Below are 8,612 nucleotides of genomic sequence, written 5' to 3'. Positions count from 1 at the left end.
TATATATATATATATATATATATTGTTTTGTTTTTTTTTTACAAGCAGACGTTGCATGAATAACTTCCATAATTCTGTCAACACATTTACAGAATGACAGCTTCTGGAGTCCATCCATTTCCCCCCCATTCAAACTAGTTATTGCAGAGGAAAAAAATGTGTTTTTTCCATTGAAACACTGATAGACCAGATTACTCGTATTTCACCTTTCATATTCTAAATGTGACATAAAATACCCAAGCTGTTGAGAGGTCATGTTAGGTAAAAGTGGGAAAACGTATCACTTTCAGATTAATTAAATAGATCTTCCTTCTTACAAAGCAAAGAAACGGATAAGGCCATGCAGCGTTTGTCCCATTTTTGTATTTTCCTTGAAAGTGAGAGCCGATAACTCAAAATAAATAAAAAATATAAAAGCCCTAATTAAAGCTGCTCTTCTTTTCCTCTTTTTTTTTTTTTTTTAAATGCTTCATTTGTTTTTGCAAAACGACTTAATTCATACTTACAATATTGTCCATGTCCGTTTTCACAAATGCAATGAAATGGTTTCGAACTGCAGCCGGTTCAGCTTTACCCTCACAGGAGAGTGACGACGGTAGAAGCACAAGAACTAGGAGATTGATGCAAAGAAGATGCTGCATGGACAAAGTGTAGGGAAAAATGGGGAAGAAAGAAAGAAAGAGAAAGGTTAGTGTACAAGCAATGGGCCAAAAATACAGGTTGAAAACTGCCTTTTTATTAAATGTGCTGAGTGGAAGAAAGGGAAATTTCACATAGACGGTATCAATGCATGAATAAATAATGAATGGAACAGTTAGTAACCATCAAATGATGTCCAGGTGTTGCAAACTGCATTTACTGCATACTGGGAAGCCGGGAAGCGGAGAAAGCTGTTTGCAGTGAAAAACCCAAGTAAGCGCTGAAATATCAGGACATTATTTCTGTCAGTTAGCCTCTTGAAGTTCACTCAACCATGTTCAGATGAATGAAACACCCTCAGCACCATGCTCCCGAGAAAACGTGATGTACAAAAACTCCTCAAAGCAAGTCAACGTCTTCAAATATTTATCATTTCTAAAAAGAAGTTTGTCTTGCGAGGAATGCTAAATTAAACCTGACAGGACGAATTTATTCATTTTAATGCAGGGTTGCATGTGGAAAATAATAGATAATAATAAAAGACACATATTGCTCACTGTTTACAAAACTGACCCAAGGTTTCAAGTGACCTAAGCTGCTGTCCAAGTATGTCAGGCCAGCAGGGGGCCACCGAGTCCTCTGTAATTCTTAAACAGTACAGTAGCTCAGTACTTGTTTAGTCTGTAATGAAGTTAAAAACAAATATAATGCACATATACCTATGTCTATCTATATCTATATATCTTTACTTTCTGTTGTGTCTGAGGTGAGGTCATATTTCATGCTTACTGTAAATATTTGCATATAGCTCCACATTCAGCCTTAGGCCAACCCTAATAATTTATCATGTCAAGGCAGTACCATTTCATTCTTATGCAATGTTCTGCACAGCTACCAAAGCAAACTACAATATATGTATGTATCCAATAACTCAAGAAACGGTGCTATAAAAGGGATACAAGCTACGCAAACCAAAAAGAACAAAAAGTTAAATTTTGAAAAATATATTCTGTGGACTGACAAGGCAAAGTTGAACTTTTTTTTTTTTTTTTTTACAGATGGAGAAAAATTAACTCAGCATTTGTGTTTAAAGCACATGCCTACATTTAAACATGATGGTGGTAATCATAAAACTGTGACTGCCCTGTTTGTGCTCAAAACCCCCACTGGAGGTATAACAAACAGTTCTACAAAAAAAAAAAAGTGAACCAACATTCCTCCATATCAATGAAAAAAAAAAAGACTCTAGTTTTTCCAAACGGTTAGTGACAGTAGTTGCTACCCAGGGTGGCAAAACCAGTTTTTCGGATAAAATTACAGTCAGATTAGTTCAGACACCCGTACTCCTCTAATAAGCACAATCATCATACGAAGACTGCTTTTCTTTTTATTTACAGTTTTTTTTGTCTTATAGCTCAATAGGAAAAGAGGAGAAATTGTGAAGTGGGCCCCATACGTGCAGCCGTTCCGTACGTCTTTACACCTCGATGTAAACTTAAAGACTTAAGCGCACTTAAGACAACGACCTTACACTGCAAACTGTCCTAAACGTGAAGGTAGCTCAACACTCTCATTCATATCATGAGAACATAACTTTGGCAGGACAGCCACGACGTTCCAGCAGTTAAAAAAATATACTCCTAATCTTCCCGAGGTGTGCGGTAATGACTTTAATGAGGCTTTCAGTCTCAAACGGAAACTGCGCACATATTAATCTGCTCCGCCTATCTGACTGTGTGACTTTGAATTGACAGTTGTTTCTGTTTCCCCCACAATGAACAAAAAATAAATCAAAGATTTTTCATTGCTCCTTTCACGCAAATATCTACCTGTGTGATTGTCTTATAACTTCAGGGTCGTAAATCTCAGCTGGTGAGGGTTATCAGTTGCGTCCACTATTCCGGTAAGCCGGCTAACGACATTTCCGTAAGCCAAATCCTGAAACTATCGGTTTCCTTCTGACTGGTAGATGGGAAGTTATTCATACGGAATTCCCCCGTTTAGAAAGCCACTTAAGTCGGTAATATATAGCGACTGCGCCAGTCGCTCGCCGGAGAAGTCTGGGAGACGGTTGCGCACGCTGGCGGCTCCGGGTAAGTTTCGCCTCTCTCGTTCTAAGTGCAAGTTTTCACCTAGCTAGACTTTGAGTGAGGAGTGTTTTCCTCATTTAAATCTCCGCTGTAACATAATGGTAACTTTGTCTGTTTTTTTTTTTTTTTTTTTTTTTTTTTGCTGCGCAACCATGAGCTATTCGGCTCTGTGCGTCACCACCAAATTGGTTTAGAGCGCTCGAGAAGCCCGGGCTTTACTCACCATTGGTCATTCCTCATTCATAGTCTCTGCGTGCTAAAGCTGGAAACGGACCCTGCTGGGCGCCTCTTCATTGCTGCTCAGATGATGAACCTGGGTGGCCTCAGAGAGTAGAAAGAAAAAAAAAAGAAAATAAAATAATAAAAAAAAATGTCCTCATGACATTTCCCGTACGCAGTTCAGGAAATTACTGTCCGTTCCCACGATCTCCATTACGCAGCTCTCCAACTCGACAACGCGCATGTGACTGAACTTCCGTCCTCACTAGGAGAGAACTTTACAACCACATGCATAAGGTTCATCCTCCGAGTACAACAGTCTCTGCTGACATCACGATTTGATCTGCGAGAGAAATGAGTTTTGAGTGCCTCTGAGACTGTCATCGGCTCATGTTACGGGCTCCTGTCTTACTCTGAGCAAGCTGCAGGCGCTTTGCTGATGAACCGAGTGCTGAACGTGAGCCAAAAACCTTCATAAATCACACTCGTAGAGGATACAGGCGCTGCTGCGGAGTCCCACGCTGCACTATAAAATTAGTAATGCATTGTAATTCCTTTTCGGTCAAGTGTCATTCATTCATTAACCCGTGTAAGCATTATGTAATAGCAGACTATCTTATTATCATGATCAGTGCATGTTTTGGTTTGAAGCTTTCGTTTTATTTTATTTTATTTTTTTATTTTTGTGTAGCCTATGCACTCGGATCTTGAAAACGTGTAACATTTGCTGCTTCACGTCATAGTTCGCAAATTTCATGTCTGTAATATCCTGCTATTAATCAGGCATTGAAATATTATGTAAAAAAAAAAAAGGAAAAACCCTTTACAAGCTGGCAATGTGCAGAGTTCCTTATAAATCTAATGTACTCCATTGGACATTTATATTGTAGACCAAGTACTGTACTACATAATAGAGGAAGAAAAACATACATCTTCAAATTTGCTTTGGCAGCGCAGTATTCTGAGATTGGTGGAATAATTCTAATTCTTTGATTCTTTGATGTTCATCGTTCCGGTGGAGTCCTGGGTATGTCCATGGTTGCTGCCCTGCTGGAAACCAAGCCTCTGCCTCATGCTCAAGTCTTCTGCCGTCTCCAACGTGACTGCCCAGTGATTAGCTCCAGTCATCTTCCCAGCAACTTTTCTCCTATTGATGAATAGGAGAAAAGTTGATTCTGCCACTACCGTGTTTTAGAGTGCGTTTGTGATAAGGGTTTTAGGGTGCGTTTGAGATAAGGGTTTTAGGGTGCGTTTGAGATAATATGCTGTGTATGTTTTCTGTTACAAATAGGACAGAAAGTTTGACAAGTTTGCTGTGTCTTCTTTAAAAAAACACACAAAAAAACTCACCTGGTTAGAAAGCCTAAATATTTTTTAAGCACAGAATATAAAGTATTTAATAATGCCCAACTAATGTTGATGTTACAAAAACTCTAAACTTGTGTTTTCTCTTAAGAGCTGAGTCAGCGAAGTGATGAGTCATGAACGACGGAGGTAGCGGTTCAACGAATGGCAGACAGAGCACGAGAGACGGCCAGTGGCGCAAAAAGTGGGTATGCAGGGTATGCAACGCATAGGGGCGCAGCACCAGAGGGGGCGCCAAAACCCCGTCTGGAGGGGGCGGCGCGCCGATGATGTTTTCCCGTACACTAATGCGCGCCTTACGCTCCTTCACCTCGCGCACATAACGAGGTAAATGTAGCGAGTTTTACCCTTCACGTATCGTCGCCTCGGAGGGGGGGGAGGGGGGGTGCTGAGTGAGCGTCGCTCCTTCACCCTGACGTTCCGTCCCTCGGTCGGGGGGGGGGCGCCGATCTATGTTTTTGCATCCACCTGAATAATGTGTAGTTGCGCCACTGGAGACGGCCACATAGATACATCTCTGACCAACCAAGACACACCCACCAAAAACTCTGGCCGATCAAGACAACAAATGGGTTTGATCCGTAAAACAAAAAATCCTTTAATCTTTCTGCGAGGAAGATGTTTTGGATTGTTTACATTCCTTGGCAAATTCCAAGGCAGGAACAGCCAAACATCAAAACAATCCTCCAGCCTCAGAGTGAACTTTCACTCTGGACTAAGACCACCAGATTTTTTTTAAAATGCAGAGCTAAGAGTCGAGCTTGTCAGTAGATTATCCCACTCAGTTTTAGTGAGTCTAGGAAAGATGACATCCTCAATAGCGTGTGTGAAACATGTACTGTAGGCCACCTTCAAATGTACGATGGTAGCAAGTACAGAAATGTTTATTGGAACATTTTTGGGTGTCGTACATTACATACGTTGTCTTTCACTCAGAGACTCAACACAGAGCAGCTGAGTCAGATCAATCCAGAAGACAACAAGAGCAAACTGAAGTACATTTCTCTAAAATATGTTAGTTACTGGTAGAAGATTCAAGATTTTAGTTTTATGTTTCTAAACTACAGTAAATATAAAATCAAATAAAAAAAAATACAACGATAAAATTATTGTGCTTAACGTGTTAAAAGTGAGGTTTGCAGGAGTTCATTTCCTCTTTTATGTTCATTTACAACATAAGAAAACTTAGATACTAAACATAAACTTGAGCTCACTTTGTTTAAGATTCCTCTGCAGTGAAAAGTTCACATCTTTTAACAGAGGTGGAACAAGTCGTCGCACTGCATGTCTCAGGTTTTTCCACCCAAGTGTGGAGCTACGTGCAAAGTAAAAAGGACGAATGTTCCAAGTTAAGTTCAAAGTCAAAGTATGCGTGCCTCCAGTCAAAATCACAGTCCTAAGCTTTTCATTTTCGAGCGTTGAACAAGTTATTTGATCAGGTATGTCTATTTTCTGATATTTTTGAGATTTTAAAAGCGATATCAAAGTAAATGAATGTTTTGTAAAGAGGAATCATCAGAACATATGTTCTGAAGATGTTTTTTTTTTTTTTTACAGTAAAAAAAATATCCAATTGAAAGGCCTCCAGTAGTTAGAAAATAATAAGAAAAATGATCCACAAGCAAAATAATCAAGTTTCTGTACAAAATAAATGTTGGCCAAGTGCAACAGTAAGAGCCTGTCAGCCAACGGCTGTTTTACTATTTTTGGTTCGGGCTCAGAATCCAGAGACTTGGCATTTAGACAGTGGACTCTGTGACTTTCCAGACTCCATAACCAAATGAGTGAGAACAAAAACAATCTTTTATTATATTACATTAACATTAGATCTTTTATTAGCTTTCACTCATCGTTCTTTGTGTAAGAAAGTCAGATGTTGCATCTTCACTTAAGATTTGAGCCTAGATGTTTTCCTCACTCTGATATTAATTCTTTGATGACGTTGTAGTTTTGGCGAGTAAATTAAGTCAATGCTCATTTTGTTGTGTTAGATGCATGAGTTATGAGAATGTACAAAAAAAAATTACTACAATTTAAGAAATCTAACTTTAACTGACTGAATACATGTATAAGCGATACTAAAAATAAAAGTGGCTCATCTGAACGAAATAATTTAAAAAAATGGTAACCTCTTACAAATTTATACATACATATATATATATATTGCTCAAAAAAATAAAGCGAACACTTAAACAACACAATATAACTCCAAGTAAATCAAACTTCTGTGAAATCAAACTGTCCACTTAGGAAGCAACACTGATTGACCCGACGAGGGTCCCCGTTGTCAATCAGTGTTGCTTCCTAAGTGGACAGTTTGATTTCACAGAAGTTTGATTTACTTGGAGTTATATTGTGTTGTTTAAGTGTTCGCTTTATTTTTTTGAGCAGTGTATATATACAAATAAATAAATATATATCCTATAACCTGACAATAACATAAAAAAGCAAATATTGCATCTATGGCATATTAACTAAATCAAATAAAGAGCACACAAACATATATTGTTATGTTTTTTGTTAATTTGCTCTTATCTGACTTATATAAATTTTCTGCATTGTGTGTTGCTCATTCTTCTTTTTCCAACTTTGTGCCTACCTACCTGGTAGAAGTGGATGGCAGAACCTCTCCCCTCCCTTTGGCTTCGTTGGTGTCATTGTAGCATGCAGAAGAAAAACAGGTAAATAATACGGCAGATCCAACATTCTTGTAGCAATAGGAGAAGGAAAGAGGAGGAAAGTTGTTAAATAGTGGAGGGTAACCCATTCTAGGACACTTAATGCTTTTCCCTGACACACCTTTTTTTTTATTTGGTTAAGATATTTAGTGGTATAAAAAAGAAAGTGTTTTTTTTTTTTTTTTGTGACTTAATAATAATAATAATAAACACCTGGATTTAAAAACTGCGTTTTGTGTTCGCTTGTGTTCTCTTTGAGTAAATTGATTTGGTGCTCCAAACACTCATATGTGACAAACATGGATAAAAACAAGGTCAGGAAGGTGACAAACACTTTTTCACACCACTGTAAATCTTTTCAAGTCAAAGTAAAGTCACGAATTATTGGCGTAAAAGTCTTAAGTCAAGTCCAAAGTATTTTGCATCAATCAAGTCTAAAGTCATTGAATTTGTGACTCACCTTTGGTTATTAGCAATAATCATTTTGAGTATCCAGTATAACTTTTTACACTGGCAAAGGCAGATGTTGTTGTTGGCATCTGCCAACAACAAAACATCTGTATTTAAAATATTAAATATTTAAAATATTAAACTACAATAAACAAGATCAGTTCTTAATATTGTTTTTTTTTTTCTTGATTTAATGATTTTGACCTTTGATCTGCTCTCCTGAAGTCATTCATTTGTCCTTTGGAGCGATTCAAATAATAAAATAGTGAACTTAAGCAGATAACAGCCATGAAAGCTAAAGCAATAAATACCAATAATGCGTGACAGTCGGTGAGTCTTTTTGTGTCACATGTTGAAGTGAGTGCACACGTCATTAGCTCTGTTTTTTGAATCAAAACTCAACATATTAATTTGATGCAGCCAGTCTTAGCTTATGAATCCATCTGGAAGAGCTTCACTATGGTTAGCTTTTTTAGAAAAAAAAAAAAAAAGACTTGGAGTCTTGGATTAGGCTGTGTTTATCAATGTCTGAATGGAAATTATGGCTAATTGTAGATTTGCTAAACAATGTCAGGGTTGGAGAAATAAAAAAAAAAAAAATAAAAAAAAGATATCTTAGATTTTGGATGATTTTCATGGACTTTAAACTGATTCATCTCCAAATCAACATGAATATTCAGGAGGATGTGCTTTAACATCTGTCATTCTAAGACACTTGAATTTTAAGAGCCATGAGTGCAGATCTGATCAATCTTTCACCCTGCAACTCCCTGCTATTATTAACTTCCATGTCCCTTGGCCTGGAAGTGTAACTACATGTGAACGGATTACAAATGGCATTTTTGCAGAGAGCGAATACGTTGTTGGAATAAAAAACGTGCTACGTGGTTGGAGCCAAGTATAACATCTGGAAAGTAATAACTCAAAAGGTTGTTAAACTGTTATATAATTTGATTGTGTCCTCTGCAAGGCCAAGCGTTATTCCAGAGTCCTCCTACTAATGCAGAGCAATACTGTTTTTATGTTGTTTTTTTTAGTTTTGTAAAGGATTAATAATGTTTTGGCTTCTGAATTCAAACAGGTGGGATGGTGCAGATTTTAACCATGATAAAGGCTCTTTGACACTGCAGCAGACTTTCTGTCTCCCACTGTGTTTGTCTAGAGATACACG

The 8,612-nt window shown here is 37.7% G+C and overlaps 1 long non-coding RNA gene across 2 annotated transcripts in view; it reads right to left on the bottom strand.

The window, feature by feature from the left end:
• The window catches only part of LOC103482520 (uncharacterized), an 8,846-nt gene extending 4,730 nt beyond the window's left edge, over positions 1-4,116 (bottom strand). Inside the window, exons 1-2 of one of the 2 annotated variants that reach the window (XR_536486.2) lie at positions 2,953-4,116; positions 507-635 (exon numbers count right to left, since the gene is read on the bottom strand). This is a non-coding gene — a long non-coding RNA (uncharacterized LOC103482520). Of the gene's footprint in view, positions 1-506; positions 636-2,468; positions 2,545-2,952 lie in introns of those variants that run through there. The other variant, XR_536487.1, reaches the window with a different exon arrangement.
• Positions 4,117-8,612: the final 4,496 nt, after the last annotated feature.

This window comes from Poecilia reticulata, linkage group LG20 (genome assembly GCF_000633615.1).
Source record: "Poecilia reticulata strain Guanapo linkage group LG20, Guppy_female_1.0+MT, whole genome shotgun sequence".
NCBI lineage: Eukaryota > Metazoa > Chordata > Actinopteri > Cyprinodontiformes > Poeciliidae > Poecilia > Poecilia reticulata.
Note: the sequence above shows the minus strand (reverse complement) of the source record. Positions and strands in the feature narration are given on the sequence as shown.